The following is an 18,607-nucleotide window of genomic DNA, read 5'->3' as shown; positions in this document are numbered from 1 at the left end:
CGCAGAGCCGCCTTGAACAGCCAGGAGAGACTGTACACCGCCAGGCTCCAGGGGGCGCCCTTCATGCAGACTCTGATGTCAGCCGCGTCCCTGGCAATCCTATCACTCACCAAGTCCTGCTCAGGCCTGCCCTCCCAGGTGAATGTCTTCCTGAGCATTTCAACCAAAACTCATTCAGTCCTGGTCACCAGCACACATAGCATTTAATCACACTGCATTGTCGTTCGGTCCCTCTCTCAGTTGCCCCCTCTAGAGTGTAGCTCTTGAGAGCAGAGCCCACATCTTCCTCTGTGGACCCTGAGAGCCTAACACAGTGTCTGGGACACAGTGGAAGCTCACTAAGTTTGGCTAAGAACACATCACTTTCACATACTTGGCAAACGCTGCCAACGCCAATTCTACTTTATCTCAATACTGTGACTGGTGGCCACACTACCAAAGGCAGTGGTTAATTTCTTCTTCCTCAAGAAATCTGCTGCCCTTTTGCCTTTGAAGGAATTAACTTTTATTGGAGCTCTGTGGGGTCACTGATTCGAAATGCATACTAATTTTTAAAGCAGATCTGCTTGGAAGAGCCATCCTTCTGGTGATGGGGAGGGGCCACAGCTGTTGCCTGGTGGAAAAGACGCCTATGGGAGTCAGGACACCCAGGTTCCAATCCAGAGCTCACCAGACTCCAAGAAAGGATTTAAACCAGATGATTTCTAAGAATAAAATCCTACTCCACATGGCTGCAAACACCACAGACAACAGTAAGTCAGGGGCCCAAGACTCAGACCAACATAAGGCCCAAGAGAGGTGACAGTAAATGACAAGAGGCAATTTCAGGTGAGCTGGTGATGAGGCTTGTGATGACTACAGTACTGAGAAGCCAGAAAGTAGGGCGAGAATAGCCCCTACACCTACAACAACTGTGTCACCACCACCACCACTTTCCACCCAAAGAGCCTTGCACGGGGCTAGGGGGAAAGGAAGGCTGAGAGAAAGACAGATTAACAGTAGGGCATTATCAGTAAGACATCTTAACACTTACCTCAAGCTCTCCAGAAAAATCAGTGATTTCAGAACATGGAGGTAGCTAGTAACAGATACACAGAGACACCTGATCGGACTTCACAGGGGGATCAAACTGTCTGCTAAGGAGTCATTCTTTTTATAGTCCTCCTGTGAGTATTTATAAAACTTTTTTATGACCAAGTCAATGTGGCTTGACTATTTCCCTAGTAGACTATAAGCTTGTTGAGGGCAGGAACCACATATGCCTAGTTCATCACTGTGTCACCAGTGCCCAGCAGAGCACCTGGCTTATAGTAGGCACCCAACCATTATTTCTTTAATAGTTTATCTTTTTAAAAAAGCAGTACATACCTTTTTGCACATAACAATGTTTTTAGAACTTCCTATATGATTATTCTTCTAGATAGTATTTTTAAGGGTTGCCTAGTATTCCATTGGGTATAAACACATAATTCCCTATTGTTGGATATCTAGGTTTCCAATTTTTCACTACAATAAACAGCTCTGGGATGAATAATGGATTATTTCTTAAACTCCGAAAAGTAGAATTGCTGGATCAAAGAGTATGTTAAGTATTTGCCATGCCTCTTAAAAGGTACCCTCCATACCTTTATCTTGAAGGACAACTGTCATGAACTTTACTATTTAGATAAACTACTGCGGACTTCTCAAGCAGAAGAATCTCCTAAAACAGGTGCCTCTGACATCAATAGCCAAAGTCCTAAACTGTCCTCCCCAGATCTATTTTCGGTGCCCATTAGACCCAGAAATCTGAGAAACAGCATCTGCTCAAGTGGTCGTCTGCTCTCCTCCCACGGCTCAACCTTCTCCTCTTGCTCAGTGGCGGACAAAACAACACTGCAGCCCCACCCATCCTGCCCCCTTTTTCTCCCACTGCATTAGCTGGTCTTCCACGATGCCAGCTATATCATCTTGCTTCTTGTTTGCTCAGAGGAATAACTGAAGCTGTCCCGTCCATAAGATACAGAAATGTCAAGTCCTATATAACTGCAATGAGGATCTCGGCATGTGTCCACCTTCCCCCGTTAGGCAAGTCACTTCTCATCAGTTCCTCTAAAAAGGGACAGACAACAATAAGGACTCTCAATGGCACAATTTTAACTTTTATCCACTTTCATAAAAACTGACCTTTCGGAGATCTTCCTGGTGAATTTAATGAAAACTTTAGACACTCTCTCCAGAAAAATTCACACACCCAAGATGATAAACTTGATTTCAGTGTCTTCGTGAAACCCATCCATGGACCCCAATAAAAACCGCTTGGCCACTGATACAGCCTTCAAACAAATGGCCAAAAGGACACTCGAGAAATTCCTGAGTGTGTTCTCACCATCCTGTCTCTGTTTCTAAAATCAAAGGGAGGGGGAAAGCCGGCCATGTTCAGGGCCCTATGGAAACTTGGAATGCTGCCCAGCACAACTGCTGGTTAACTTTTAGGGCCTCTCAAAGTAACTCAGGTGTCACTACACAAACAGCAGCAGTAAGGCAAACGTCAAACGACCAACCTTGTGCATGGGGAACAGAGCCATTACGGGGCACGAGTGAGGTTTGCCTCCTGACCACCTGGCATGCCGTTTATTTGTTGGCTTGATTATTGTGTCTGTCCCATTACCAAGAAAACTCCATGTCAGCGGAGACTTTGCTTTGTTCACACCTATAACCTTAGCCTCCTCCAAACCAAAGCCGCTGGTCCCAAAGATTCTGAGGGCTTAGGCTAGAGACTGAGGCCAAGCACGAAGACTTCCACAAAGAGCAATGACATACATGGCACATTCTGTGCCCTTGGGATCTTAAGGTGAGGAGAGTGAACCAAGAGCCAAGGAGGGAACAGGGACAGGCTCTGGGATAAGATCAGGTGGAAACACAAGGGAAAGCACCACAGTCCACATGGGGAAAAATCTCCACACACGGCCACAAAGTTGGCTGCAGATGGACAGGCCCGTGCACTGGCTCTAAGTCTCACTCACGATCCATCTAGTCATGTGAATGGTCAACACGCCACCGGGTGAGCAGAGAGGAAACCAGCAGTCCCTCCCTCTCAAACAGGAACCTCTGGCTCAGCCTCTACTAACAGTTCCCAAGGTCATGCTAACAACTGTGAATGCTGCCCTGCACCACCACAGGCACATGCCACGGGCTTTCATATGACAACACTGTGATTTAGTGGTTATTACTTCCATTTTGCACGAGAGAAAGGCAGTGCCCCAAAGGGGTTTAAACCTGAGTCCCCTGCCCTTTCTGTCACTCCCCAGCTGCTTTCAAAACAGGGCTCCTGGGTCCTTGCCTTTCCCAGTTCCTGTTACCAAGAGGACCCTTCTTCTCCTACCATCACACAGATGGCCAAAGAAGTTCACTACAACCTTACAAGTGTGCCCCAGTCACACCTGTCCCCACTTGCTCTTCATCTCAGGTGACAAGGGCAGCCTGGCTTGGGGTGAAGGCCATGGATTCTCCCCTGCAGGGCGTCTCTTTTACAACACTGGTCCCGTGGCTTTTTCTCCAGCACTCCAGGCATGTCAGCTCGCTCCTCCTCCACTGAGCATGCACCTTCACCCAGCCACGGCCCTGCTCGCCCCTCCTCACATTGCCCTCTCCCCTCCTGGTTTCCTGGAAAGTAACAAACTCCTCTTCTCTTTTGGCCTCAGGAACATCAGAACCCCCATCCCCTTTTCAGACTTCTGCCCAAACTGTCAGCCTGTGTTTGTCAGGAGGGTAAAAAGCTATCGCAAAGCACCTCCCTTCCCATCGGCTGCTATTTCTGCCCCTTTTCGGAGTTCTCTGGCCTCTGCTCCTGCCCCCACCGCTGGGAATGGGGTATCTCCCTCAGCCAACCCTCCACACCTCCTTACAGGATAGGTTTCTTGAGCTCTGTTCTCTACCACCCTGCCCCCAGGACTTTTTTCTTCTATCCCCAACCTTCACTTAACCTGGAACTCTTTGGAGCTCCATTCCCCACTTGAGCATCATCCACCCACCTGGCTCAGCTGAAGAGCCCCCCCGACTCCACCCCAGAACCCGAGATTAGTCATCACATCCTCCATCCCTCATGGATTCACGCGGTATTCCTGCAGGAAACTTTTAAGAGGCTGAACATCCCAAATTTTGCACCTTTAACAGAGACAGCCTGCCAGGAGGGGCTTAGCCACAACCTGGACCATACAAACAGTGAGGCATGTTATAGAAACAAAGCGGTTTGGACACGCAACTAAACAGGACTGGGGAGGGTGGTTCTGAAGTAAAATTCTTTATTACTAACAAAATAATAAACGACAGATGATATGGAATTCGTGAGCCACTCTTTGCAGGTGTTCCCTAATCACGGGACTCATGGAACTGGGGACTAGATGACCAGGGGTCAGCAAATCCAAACTCTCCATTTACAGATAAGGAGGCAGAGGCCAGGTCTGTCAAGGTCACAGCACTGGCACACACGCCTTAACCTGCATGGTATTCGTACGGATATTAAGGAAGGAGGCGGGGCAGGGGGAAGGGGACGAGGAAAATGAGAAATGCAAACCACTGAAAACAAACTGAAAGTGGAATTCAGCACTTTGCCAAAAATTGAGGGCAAATAAAATAAAACTTATTTTTAATAAAGAATCTTTCTTTAAAAAGCCGATTTACCTTCAAGATAGAAAGTCATTAATCTTCTGCTGGTTTTACATTCCTAGGCAATAGCTAAAAATTAGCCACAGTTTTTAAGGACAAAGAAAGTAAACTGCCCAGCACCCCGCCCCCATGACTTCCTGAGTGGTTTACAAGTGCAGTTGGAGGTCTCAAGTCCCCTCAGCTGGCCGACCACCGAGAGCACGCATCTTCCCAGAGTTCTCTCTGCTGTCAGAGTTATCGCACTAAAAACGGAAACCCCAAAAATAAAGAAAAAAGAAAACTAAACCAAAACACATCATGTCCAGTTCCATCTACACTATCCTACAGTATCAGTTACCTTCCTCCGGGCGCCGTCACACAGGGAAGCTGGGGCAGGGGACCTTCTCTGTCCAGCCCTCCCAGCCCTGTCCCCAGGGTGCTTGGTGTGCAGCTGCCATACTGCACTCACTCCTTGGTGACGGCATCTATCTATGGACATGTCCATCTCCCCCACTAACCCTTAAGGGACCCAGACCCCATCTCACTTATCTCTTTACTCAAAGCTTAACAGGGGGTCAAGCCCACAGCAGACCCTTGACACATGTTTACTGCCATTATAAACCCCAGGTTTTGAAAAGACCAAAAGTGAGAAGGTCCTGCATATGTGAGCAGGCCCCTCTGGCCTCCCTCGTCTGTCCCTGGCCATCCCCCCATCCTCTCTGCCCTGCCACATCCCCTCACCAAGCAAACAAGCAACCCTGGCGGCCAAGGCCACAGGAGAGCCTCAACAACTAGCGCATGGAAAAATCTAGACCAACATTTCTTCCCAAACATAATTGACTTGTCTGTTCTCCTCTGAGTTAATTCTAAGTCTTGATTTCCAACAGAATCTTTCAATTCTAAAAATTTCTCATTCCACAGTTTTATGTGTAACATTGTTCACATGGGGGAAATGCAGCCTGAACTGCCAAACGGAAAACATTTGCTGTAATAACAGCAGCTCCCACTTCTTGAGGGCATCCTGTGTATCGGCACTGTACCAAGTGTGGACACGTGGTGGCTATTGTACCTCACAACAGCTGGAGACAGGTACACAACTGGGTTTTTTTTTCTTTTCTTTTTTAAGTGCCTTCCTACAGACAGTTTTCTACTACAATTAACCCAGTCAAATAAGAATATCTTCTGCCTCTCCACTGCCAGGCTACGCATCTTCACACACTTTTAATTTCTCTGTGCCTAAATTTTCCAAAGGGGATAAAAGGTAGACACAAACCTGTCTGAGCCTGGGGCAGGGAGTGGGGAGAGTGGAAAATAACAAGATAAAAACAATTCAGGGCATCTTCCTAAGATGGGACGCCTTAGATGGCACTTCATGCTTCTAATGAGTTTTGACTTGCACGTCCAAATTCTCTCTCCACCCTGGGTTATTTTAGCCATGTCAGAAACACTGGCAAGGACAGAAAGCAAATTTCTAACCTGCACTGGCTCAGACATGCCTCTGCTGGCCTAGACAAACAGGACCATGAGAGCTCAGTTTTTATTTCATGAGGTGGAAGGTACTGAGCATTTTTTACTCTGAAATCATCTCACTTGACTCTAACTAGAAGTGGGAGCAGCTGGCTCCTCTTTGAGGCAAGTACTGCACTCAGCAGTGGTTCTCCAAGAGTGCTCCCCAGACCAGCAGCCTCAGCAGCATCTGGGAACATGCCAGACATGTAAACCACCAGGGCCCACCCCATGCTATGTGCCTCAGAAACTCTGGTGGGGGTGGGCCAGCAGAGGAGGTTTTTTTAACAAGCCTCTAGGTGATGCTGATATAAAGCCTCCAGATGATTCTGATCTATGCTGAAATTTGAGAACCATCAGCTTAGGCTGATAAACCTCCAAGGTCATGGGAATGCCCTGCAGGGCTAACCTGTGTTTCACAACTCTTTACATAATTATGATGGCTCCCCACCAACGGCACCTACTCTGGTAATTTTTGCCAGCTGGCAAAGGCCCCAAACGCTAAACTCCTTCAGGGCACTCCTACTTTATTGGGCAAATTACTTGTGCCCTACTCTCATCTCTAAAAGGGAGATGATAATAATATCATCCATTTCGTAGGACTGTTGCAAGGGTTAAGGACTTAGACAGTGTCTGGCATGTGGTTAGCCCTCAACAAATGTGAATCCCTATGATTACTAAGCCTTTGCCGAAAGGTCTAATCAGAACAAGGAATACAGCAAAATAAAACTTGCTTCCTGCATGGTGACCACCTGACTTCTATCCACTCCATTCCGGAGCCCTGACTGAGGACATCCAGGACCCACAGAGAGAGCACCTTGCTCTACTACACGTCAAGCATTTACTCGTTCAGTCTACACCCAGCGCACCGAGCACCCACCGCATGCCCGGCAACGTGCAAAGTCCGCTCTACAGGACTGTGCCTCCAACAGGTCTTTCTGGACAAACGCCATCCAATTCTGGGGCACAAGGCCTTACACACCCCAAGGAAGATACAGGAGGAACACAAGGAATGTTAACAAAAGCAGTCATGAGAACAGCTAACATTCATACTATGATTACCTTGTGCCAGGAACTAAGCATTAAACTAACATTAAATGTTATTAAAACTAACATTTTAAATGTTAATTTATATAGTCCTCACAACAACCCTCTGAGGTATCTGATGTTATTACACCCACTGACAAGGGTTAGGGAAACTGAGGCACAAAAGGTTTATATAACTTGCCTAAGGTCCCACAGCTCCTAAACGGTAAGGCCAAAAGCTGAACCCAGGCACTCGAGCTCCAGAGTCAGTGCTCTTAACCACGGTACTATATGGCAGAGACCCACTAGTTATCTAGGCATCTACTAGCCACTAGTTACAACTGATCCCAAAGCAATGATTTTTTTTTAAAGATTTTATTTTTCCTTTTTCTCTCCAAAGCCCCCCATTACATAGTTGTGTATTTTCAGTTGTGGATCCTTCTATTTGTGGAATGTGGGACGCCACCTCAGCATGGCCTGTTGAGCGGTGCCATGTTTGTGCCCAGGATCCGAACCAGCGAAACCCTGGGCCGCCGAAGCCAAACGCGCAAACTTAACCACTCGGCCACCGGGCCGGACCCCTCAAAGCAATGATTTTTAAGACAATTAAATTTAGGCACAAAATCCATTGTCTTGGGGTTCAATACTAGGCCCTCCAAGCCCTGGACAGAAATGCTAATTATACTTGGTTTCTCAGACCCGGTCTCTCTCCCAATCTAATTCCACCCACGTCAAGTCAAAACTCTCACAGAGCAGCATTTCTCGCTTCTCGTAACTCCTCTGACACCAAAGCACTTAACCCCTAATTCTACACCATCTGTCACATAGAGTTCTCTAATCATTTCCTGTATGGGAGTCTTTTCTTCCCCACTGGACTGTAAAATTCTTTGATACTTCCGAAGATACTTCCGAAGATACTTCCGTACTTTCTCTGAAACCCCACAAAACTAGGTAGAAGCATGGGCTTGCCTATGTAGACTCAGAAGAGAGTGTTACACAGTTAACTGGTTGGCTTATTCACCTTGCTTTTCTGAGACTTCTTTGTTATCAATCCCTAAGCAGCAGAGTAAAAGTATGAAGTTTATGCTATTTAAAACCAGCATTAGGGGAGGTATTACACCAACATTCACTGAGCAGGAACTCTGTTTCAAGATCTGTACTCCCTGGCTCTCCTACATGACCTCAGTTAAACCCCTCATTTAAACCCCTCAGCAGCCTCGTGGGCGAGGCTACTGGATCCAGTTTGAGGAAGGAGGAACCTGGTGTTAGGAAAGGTGAGAACCTGCCCAGTGTCACTCAAGGCCAAGGAATGGAGAAAGGAGATTGAAACAAGATCTGTCCCCAAAGCCCCTACTCGGCCTTCCTCCAACGTTCAGACTACGGAGCCCAGACGCAAATTCTCCTCAAAGCAACACATTACCTTTGAAAAATGTTACCATGACAGAGAAAATTATAAACTCTACTAAAATTCATTATAAAAAGATGGAATAACCATGTTCATGGACAGAATTACAATATTAAGATAGAAAAGGTGTCAATTCTCCCCATATTGGACTATACATTCAATACAATGCCAATCACATTTCCAAGACTTTGTTGAGAACTTGACAAGTGTTCCAAAATGTACATGGAAGGAAAAGGTCCACAAATAACCAAGTTCTGAAAAAGAAGAGCAAAGGGGGGGCTCATCTTGCCATATAAGACACACTGCAGAGCTATAATAATAAAAATAACATGGCACAGAAACAGACAGATGACTGGAACAGAACTTAAAACAGCGACAGCCCCCACCCCACCCCCTCCACACCATGAAGAATCTCAAAATCAGTAAGTGGAGTTTACTGGAAACAGAGCTTCAGTTTAAGCTGACGAAGAAGTTCTGGAGATGGACAGTGGTGATGGTTGCACAACAATGTGATTGTACTTAATGCCACTGAATGGTACACTTAAAAATGGCTAAATAGTAAATTTTATGTTAAAAAAAAATCTTAAAAATCAGTATGCTAAGTCAAAGAAGCCAGATACAAAAAAGTACCATACTGTACGGTTCCACTTATATAAAATTCTAGAAAATGCAAACTAATCTACAGTGGCAGAAAGCAGATCAATAGCTGCCTGAGTCTGGGGACAAAGGGAGAGGTGGAAGGCAAAGAGGCCCACGGGAAGTTTCAGGGTTAGGAAATGCTCTGTGTCTTCATTGTAGTGTTTTCACAGGTATGTACATCTGTCAAAATTCATCAGCCTGCACACTTTAAATGGATGTAGCTTAGCACAAGTAAATTATAACTCTCAATAAAGTTGCAAAAAATAGACTCGTGTGCATTTGGGAACCTGATTTATGACAGAGGTAGCGCCATTATCTCTAAAATATTAGGGAAAGAATACATTGTTTAATGATTTGGGGAAAAGTGGCTCACAAAATGAAAAGAAAAAACACTGGATTCCTTCCTTATGCCATATATTAAAATGAACCTCAAACAGATTAAAGCCCCTCATTGTGAAAGGTAAAACTAGGAAGGTAACAGATGCAAATGCAGAATATTTTTGGAATCTTGGGGTAAGGAAGAACATCTTAAGACTCCTAAAATGCAAAATAAGGCAAAAATTAATGAATTTGGGCTATTTTGAAACTAAAAATTTCCTAAAGTTACTATTCACAAAGTTAGTAAACGGCAGGATGGGATTCATATCTAGAATATGCAAGAAACATCTGCAAATCACACATTAGAAAAAACAAACTAGGGGCCAGCCCGGTGGTATAGGGTCAAGTTTGCACACTCTGCTCAGGGGACCTGGGGTTCACGGGTTCAGATCCTGGGCGCGGACCTACACACCACTCGTCAAGCCATGCTGTGGTGGCGTCCCACATACTAAACAGAGGAAGACCGGCACGTATGTTAGCTCAAGGCAAATCTTCAAACCAAAAAAAAAACCCAGACTAAAGCTGGTCAAAGAAATTGTAATAGCTAACCAATAAATTAGAAGATGCTCAAAGTCACTAAGAAATTAGATAAATTTGGGGCTGGCCCCGTGGCCGAGTGGTTAAGTTCGCGCGCTCCGCTGCAGGCGGCCCAGTGTTTCGTTGGTTCGAATGCTGGGCGCGGACATGGCACTGCTCATCAGACCACGCTGAGGCAGCGTCTCACATGCCACAACTAGAAGGACCCACAACGAAGAATATACAACTATGTACCGGGGGGCTTTGGGGAGAAAAAGGAAAAAATAAAATCTTTAAAAAAAAAAAAAAGAAATTAGATAAATTCACATTAAACCAATAAGATGCTGCTTTATAGGCATCAAATATTGGTAAAATTAGAAGGATGGTTAATACCAACCACTAGCGAGGATATGGCGAATCTGGAACCCCTCATGCACTGATGTGGGAGTCAACCAATTCAGCAATACTGGAGAATAATCTGGCAATATTTAGTAAAAAGAGGTGTGCTTGTTCCTTTTACCCAGCCAGCCCACTCCCGGGTATACACCCTTACAGCACAATTCTCAAACCTTTCCATGCATCAGAATCTCATCCAGGACTTGCTAAAACACACATTGATGGGGTCTGCCCCCAGGGTTTCTGATTCAGGAGGTGTGGGTTAGGTCCCGAGAATCTGCATTTCTTACAGTTCCCAGGTGACGCCGATGCTGCTGGGTGTGGACCACTTTGAGAACCACTACCCTAGAGATATTCTCACACGCATCATTAAGAGAATGCTACAGGATGTTCACCACAGCTTTGCTCGTGGTAGCAGGAGTGGAGGTGAGCTGGGTGTCCATCACTAGAGAAATGGATAAGTAAAACTAGTGGGTGCACAGCAGGCCAGCTGTACAAAGCAGCAGTCACAGCAACGCACTAGATAAGCCTACACTAACATAGATAAATAAAATGCTGAATGAAATTCTCCAAACTTTTATGAATGTCTAAAAATCTCCACAACAAAAAGTTTCAATGTTGAATGAAAAAGAATCTGAATGAAATCTACAGCACAGTACCACTTATACAAATTGCAAACAAGCATGAAATAACACGACATGTTTAACAAGGATAAAGACATACCCAAGAACACATTCAACACAAGAGAGGAGGCTCCTTTGGCAGAGAGGGGACTGGGAGTGAGAATGAAGGAGAAAACAATAAAACAAGAAGGGGGCTTTGCAGAGAGGAGAATCTTATGCCAAAAACTGAGGAATGTTAACTCAACCCTCAGCACCAGAAGTCTAGAAGGTAAAAACCACCAAAGCTATCTAACTATCCACTCACCGGCACTCACGTACAATGGCTGCTTCACTAAAGCCCCCAGGAGCTTTGCAGGCTAAGGGAGCAGATCAGCTCACCACTGAGAGACGGAGGGGGAATCTTTCTGAAATACAAGGCTGGGGTGACTTCAGGCCCCCAGATTCCAACCTGCTCCTGAGCCCTGAATTTTCCCTTTGACAGAGCAATATTTACAAAGAGGCTGGGGTTCTTGGATTTTGGCAAAGGGCGTGTGTGTCTACATCAGTGTCTGTGCCTCTTCTCAGTGCGTCTCTTGCATCTGTTGTCTGTGGATCTGAGTGTGTGTGTGTGTGTGTGTGTGTGTGTGTGGTGTGTTTATTTGTGGAGGCAAAAAAGAGGTCTTGGGAGGCGAGCAGAGCACTCCAATGGAGACTGAGCCACATTAGTTGATCAACCATTCAATTCTGTTTTACTGAAACCAGAAGTCACAGTACAAAACCCAGCCATCTCCCTGGCCCCACCAACCTGTCTCTCCCCACTTCTTCACCCTCTCCTCCTCTATATCCAAAGCTGCTTCCCGACTCCAACAACCAAATGGGCTGATGTGAAATACGGTCCTCTAGTGGGTGGGTAGCTTATCAAAGTGGTAAACGTTATAGCTAAAACTCTTGGAATGTAGTAGGAGACAATAAATGATCATTTATATTCCTGACCAAGAGCCTATAACAGAAAGGCCAAAAATCTTTAAAACCAGGCATGCCATAACAGTTCTTCCAGAAGAGATTGTTGTGTCTATAGCTACCATCCAAAAAAGGCCCCAAAAAAGCCATCTATAATGTTTCAGGTCCCTCACAAGGGCACAATGGCCACAGCTTTTCCCAAGGGCCATACAAAGTGGTGGGAAAGCGTATGACACAATCAGAAAATAAAAATCACCACTGATTGAATTTATGTGAGACAGTGCAACAGATGCTTCTGGCAGCAGCTTTAAGCAAGCAAACCCATGCCAGGAAAGTATGTCTTTAGGCGAAGAAGAACCAGTTAAACAACTGGAAGGAGGACAGCGAAGGTAGAACACAGAAGGACAGCTGGCCGGACATTCAGACATCCTGGGAAGATTATCCCCTTGTGTAAACAATCCAGAATTTTCATTCTCAAAACATTGTTTTATCTTTTCTACAGCAACACTTTTCATTGGATGGTAAAGGTTGAGGAATTCTAGAAAGATCTTCCCGAAATGCTTTGTATAAAATAACATTTTGTAAATAAAGCATATTTGATATGCAACAGGGGCACTTTTAGTTAAAAAAAAAAGTATGACAGCTATATGTAGGAGTCCTTTAGATTTTCCTGAGATATGTCAGCAAAGTACACCTATGTTTTTCCAGCTGAAGTGCAGGACCTCCCACAATGTGAAAATTAAGGGACTTGACCAGGAAAAAAAGAAAAAAAAAAGTAAAAGAGTTGAGTTTTCAAGCTAAAATTGAGTATCTAAAATCGACATAGGCAATTGTGACTTACAAAGACATGAAAAGTTCCATAAGTGTCAAAACTTGCCGACAAGTTTCTGTTACAAAAACAATTTTAAATTTCAGTGGAATAACCATCTATTGAGTATTCACAAGTTAGGCACTGTGCAAGATGCCAGGGATCCTCCAATGAAGAAGACCCTGTTTTAAGAACTCTGTCTCTTTCACATCAGTTTAATCCATCCCTTGAATTAATTTCCTTTTTCTGATGATTGAAATAGCTCACTACCAGTACTGAAGAGTTTCAGAAATACATCTTACTCTTTTACTCAAAATGTAAATTTCTCATCTCTGAAGCAGAGATAAAAGGAAAAGACTATTTCTCTGTTTTACATATGCTATCATTTTCTGAAGAATAACTAACTACTGAAACTGTGCATGGTGGCAGCTGCCGCCTCTGCTATCCAGCGGGTCACAGAACTGAAGAGCTCAAGAACATGCTACATAGCTTAAAAGCAGCAGTAAAGAAACCCCCAAGACCAGGGCCTTCACACCTAAACAACGAGTGAGATCAGGAAAGTGAGCTGTGATAGGCAGATAGGCAGAAGGCAGCTCGTGGAGATTCCCCCAAAGCTGGCGCCTCCAACAGCAGGCACAAGCTGCTGCTGCTTGCTTGCTGGCTTGCTTGGCCAACGCATGGCTCCAGAGCTGGAAGGCTGCCACCTGCTGAATCACCAAACATCGCTGGGCTTCCCTTGGAGCACTGACCAGACAGGGGCCCATCCCCCGCCTGGCTTCTCTCATGGACATCTTACACCCTGGACCAATGAAACACCCAGCCCTCTCGCCTTCTGCACAGGCCAAAACAGCCGCCAACCCAACCCGGTTACGTCTGGGCAGCCCTAGGCAACTCCCATCGCGTTGCTACGTCAACAGTCCCACTCCTCTCTTTCTGCCCACTCAGTCCCCCTTGAATGTTCAAGCCCCAGTGGCAGGAAGCGTGGGGAGTTTACAGCAAATCATGACAGGCACTTACCACTTCCACACCCAAGCAGCCAACCAGAAACACCCCCAAATCTGCAAGCAAAATAACCTGTCCAAACAGCTTTAAAGGTCCAGGAAGGTAAATGTCAAGAGAGCTAAAATAGTAGGCAAGCTCCGTAACATAGAAAATAAACTTCCCTTTCAGAAAGCAGCCTTCACTCTTGGTTTCATAAGCGTGCACCCCTGAAGTCTGTACTGTTTGAAGGTGAAAAGAAACATCTGGGAAGCACCTGCACGGATTCTCTTCACTCCCTCTGGCCATGGCAACCCTCATCCCGATTTTTACTCACGACTCTCAAGAGAAAAACAAGCATTAGCCAGAACGTGCCAGACTGAATCCGTTGGCTGTACCCGGACACCCTACCCGGTCGGCATGCCCGAGTCTGGGTGAAGGCAGTGGGGGAGACAGCCGCTGCTGTCGCTGCTCTGCCCTTGACAACTCGCCTCGGAATCGTGGAGACCCCTCACTCACGGGGAGAGCTGCGTCCTGGAGAGGCTGTCCAGTTCCAGGCTGCGCCGATGGCTCCCCAGGCCTTACCCCTAACACCCTCACCGGGTGGGGGTGGCCCCGCGGGGTCTCAGAGCCGCCCCTGAAGGAGGCTGTTTCGCGGCCTGGGGAGGGGGTCCCACCTGTTATGTTGTCAGGGGGCATCAAGGGGCCGCGGCGGGGGGGATCCCGAAACCCTGGGCGCCTGGCCGGCTGCGATCGGGCCCCGAGGCACCAACTGTCACGCCACCGCCCGGGCCGTGGGGGTGGGGCCGTGATTTGGGGTCAGCCCAGCGGGTCTCCGGATCCGGGCCGGGCCACTGCCTAAAGGCTCCTCGCCGTCCGGCTCTTCCGCCCCGCCACTGTCCGCTCGCCCCAATCCGACCCTAGGCAGCCTTCCAACCCGCACGCAGCAGCTATGAAAAGGTGTCCACTGACGCCCCCGCCTTGCTCGCCGCCCCAACTTGGTCCGGGAACCCAGCGGGCCACCCTCTCCCTCCGAGCACCGAGGCCGGCCGCCGGACCGGCCCCCGCGCCCACCCCCCGGGAGCGGCGGCGCGGGGGGAGTGCCCGCCAGGGACGCGCGCGGCACCGCGCGGGCTGCGCTCACGCCCCCTCGCCCCGGGGCTGCCCGCACGCTGCTCCCGGCGTCAGGCCAGGCCCGCGAGGCGGGTGTGCGGTCGGCCCCGCCGAGACTGCCTCTGTTACCCCGCCCCACCACTCACTTGCCTCGGAGTCGCGGCAGCCGCCGGAATTCCACTCGCCGAGCCCCCCGCCACGGAATGAAATCCAGGGCAGGGCAGCGTCGGGGCTCCGCACCCGGATCGCGCTCTCTGGCCGGCTCGCCGGGCGCAAGGGGAGAGCAGCCTTCCGTGGCCGGCCCTTCTGCTCCCGTCCGGCCCGCTGCCGCTGCACGGGCCGCTGCCCCGCTGGTGCGAACGCTTCCGACTTGCCACCGCTAGCCTCCCATGCCGAGCATGCCCAGTCCGCGGCCTGAGCCGCCCCGGCTTCCAGCACGACGCGAATCCGCTCTTCCGGGTGTTAGCGGCGGCCGGGAGGGCGGGCCGAGCGGGCGGGGTCCACCCGGGGCGCTTCCCGAGACCGAGCCGGACCCCGGCCAGACTGCGCACGAAAGGGCAGCCAGGGTTTGGCCCCTTCTGTTTTATTTTTCAGTTACTGGAAGCTCAGGAGGTGGGCGTTTTCACATCCGGCGAGGAAGGCCCAGCTTGCACATATTTAGGGGGCCGTTTAGGGAGCCCTGTTTTACGGTCAGGGGCGGTACACTACTTGGGACAGAGACGGAGAGTTGAAAGCTGGAGCTCTTCGGTACAGGGAACACAAACTCGGCCTTTTGGCGACCGGGCTCGGGGGCACGAGTTTCCAAGCTACCCCAGCATTCTCTTTCCCCACCGAGCGTGAGATCTGCGACACTTGTGATTAACTCCTGATTAACCATTCACAGCAAAGGACGGACCTTAGACTCTGAGGCCCATTTTCAAACCTCTTTCCACAGACTCCCATCCCCTAAACAAGAAGGCCCTGCGAGGTAGCCCCCCCCAAGCCAGGCAGGGCGGGGAAGGCCGGGGAGCACCCGTCTGCGCCGGAGAGACCCAGGCCGCGTCGGGGCCGCCCCGCCCCCTCCGGGCCCCACCTCCCGCCGGCCCCTCCGAGCTGCCGGAAAAACCCGGAGAGTGGTCGCTCGGGCGGGAGTACTGCGCATGCCCAGTAGCCCGACCTGGTGCAGGTCGCCCGAAGCAAGGTTTTCCTTGGCTCCCCGAGGCGGACCCTCGCACCCGGTTAGGGGCGGACGGCCGGGGGAGCTTGTCTTCTGTCGCGGCGCTCTCCCTCCCTGGCCGGCCCGCGCTGTAACCCCGTGGCGGAGACGCAGCCCCAGGCTGCGCCCCCCATAGGGTCAGGGAGTCGGCGAGGGGGAGGGGCGCGCGGCTGAACCGCCGTGGCACGTGACTGTCCGCGGCGCTCCGGGCAGCCATCTTCCGCTCAGCCTTCCGGCCTCGGGCTATCGGTGTTGACCCAAGAGCGGGCAAGACCAGAGCGCACCGCCCTGCGCCCCGCCACGCCTTCCCTCCAGGCTCCAGCGTCCGCTCCGCATCTGCCTCCAGCCCGCCCCGGGTGGCGGAATCTCTTCATTGGCCTTAGCTTTGCCCGGAGGACAGGCTCTCTCCAGGGCAAGAAGCAAAAGGCCGCGGAATCGAGGGGAAAGGACTTAGGGGCGAACGGCCTCTGCTTGTACCCAGAGGTGGAAGTTGGAGAAGAGGGGGTCCCCTTCCGTGAAGCAGCGACACCGCTGCTCCAGCTGCCTCCCTCTTCCACCCTGTTCCCCGCGGAGGAGGCAGGATGTGTTGGCAGGAACATCTGGACAGAGGCCGTCGCTCCTCGCTGCAGTGCAATATCCCACGGCCCGTGCTGGTGGGCAGCTTGGATGGTGATGTTACTAGTGGACATTGAGCTCCTGTGACGAAACACTTGGGGTTCCTGTGTTCTTAGGACCAGCCGCGTCACTATCACCCAATAATTTGCTAGAGATGCACAATTCTAGACCAACAGGATCGGAAACTGTACGAGTGGGGACCTGCAATCTCATTAACAAGCCCTCCACGTGGTTATGGTGGACATTTTACTTTAAGCCTTAGGGGGGCCTACTTATAAATGAGGCATTAAAATTTTACATAGTTCACCCTAGAAGATACTGAGCGTTCGGGAATTCAAAGCGAGGCAGTCTGCCCCAGTGCAGGGGTTTTTATCGCGCCCTCTGCTCTTGCTTTTTCCCCCCTAAATCACTTTACTGCTTTTCTCAAGATTTAATAAGTGCAGCTGTCACGTACGACTTTAAAATAACTGAAACTCGGTTCGGCCACATGTTTTGAGTGTCTACTGAGGGCAAGGCTCTGTGAGTCGTAGTAGCCCTACTGAGTATTTTCGGTCAGTTTGCCCCTAAGAGGTGAAAGAAAAGGCTTGCTTTCTTGTGATGCAAATGTTTTTAGCACTAAGGGAGTGTCAGAAGACCGCTGGCTGGTTTCTCTGGAGTGCTAGTTATGCAGAATGTCCTTTAAGCTTTGGACTTCCAGAAAATAAGGTTCAAGTAGCATCTGGTGTAGAGTTGTGTCAAGGAGCCTTTAATTTACTTTAAAATACCCTCCCCCCAAAAATGAACTAAATTTCGCAAAATATTAATAGTTCTTGATTGTAAGTGATTTTTCTAGTTTTCTGTATGTTTGAAATTTTTTATAATAAAAGGTTTTTTAAATTGTTTTCCATGAGTAATTTTAAGATTATATGTAACACGTGCAAAAAGCAAGGCACTAACCTATTTCTACTTTATTCCAGTTTCATAAAATAGAAAGCTATATATAAAGAAAAAATCTAGAAAGACATTGCAAAGGCAGTAAAAGTAAGCGCTGGGTGAAGCGATTATAAAAGACGCTTGAGTTGGCTCTCCTTGAAATTAAATTTAGTTGCGGTCCTTAAGTCACTACTGTTGATGACCAAAAAAAATGTTGTACTGAAAATAATTGTCCCTCTCCAGTTCACCCAACCCTAAAGAATTTTGCCAGTGCATTTTTTATCAGAATTTTATTAAGTATCATATTGCTTGATTGTAAAATTTTAGAATTCGCAAGTATGTAGAATATGATAAATTACATTGTTGTCAAGACAACGATGAAATAAAAATGAATCACCTCCAAGTCACAATCTGTCATTAAAATATGTTAAAAATAATACTAGGAGCAGTACTTGGGCAAACAGCTCACTTGCCAAAACACCTCTTCTAAAGTAGGTGGTTTAGTTCCAGATGACTGACTCTTCTACCTTTAGAAGATAATCTACCAGATTAAAAATGTGGTGGTTTTATCCGGTTGACTTGTAACTATCAGCCATCACCAGACCATAGTCAAAGTCAAATAGTGCTCAAGAAGCAAGGAGGCTTCTGTGTGTTCATGCAGTTTGTCTCAGTGGAAGAATCTGGAGCCACAAAGCCTGAGTAGCAGTAACAAAGCCTCATGAGCCTCCTTAGCCATTTAAACTCATCTAGCTAACCCACAACCCACTTCCCAAACCAAGGCTGATCTAAAAAGCCAGCTGCAGAGAACAGCGCTGGTTCCAAGCATTTGCACCAGGACTTGGATTTGGTAACGCTGAACCCTCCGTGCTCATTTCTATGCCTGTGGCCAGGATTCCTGGCTTCAGTAGGTGCTTGAGTTCTCCCACTGGTCA

The 18,607-nt window shown here is 48.3% G+C and overlaps 1 protein-coding gene across 11 annotated transcripts in view; it reads right to left on the bottom strand.

The window, feature by feature from the left end:
• Nucleotides 1-15,512, bottom strand: part of SGMS1 (sphingomyelin synthase 1) — a 279,503-nt gene extending 263,991 nt beyond the window's left edge. For 5 of the 11 annotated variants that reach the window (XM_070487761.1, XM_070487793.1, XM_070487785.1 and 2 more), the window contains exon 1: nt 15,104-15,512. The gene's annotated coding sequence lies outside the window, so the exon portion shown is untranslated. Of the gene's footprint in view, nt 1-14,359; nt 14,895-15,099 lie in introns of those variants that run through there. The other 6 variants (XM_014864351.3, XM_044754914.2, XM_070487773.1 and 3 more) reach the window with 4 other exon arrangements.
• Between the last annotated feature and the right edge of the window lie 3,095 nt (nt 15,513-18,607).

The sequence above is a fragment of the Equus asinus genome, chromosome 2, assembly GCF_041296235.1.
Source record: "Equus asinus isolate D_3611 breed Donkey chromosome 2, EquAss-T2T_v2, whole genome shotgun sequence".
Taxonomy (NCBI): domain Eukaryota; kingdom Metazoa; phylum Chordata; class Mammalia; order Perissodactyla; family Equidae; genus Equus; species Equus asinus.
Note: the sequence above shows the minus strand (reverse complement) of the source record. Positions and strands in the feature narration are given on the sequence as shown.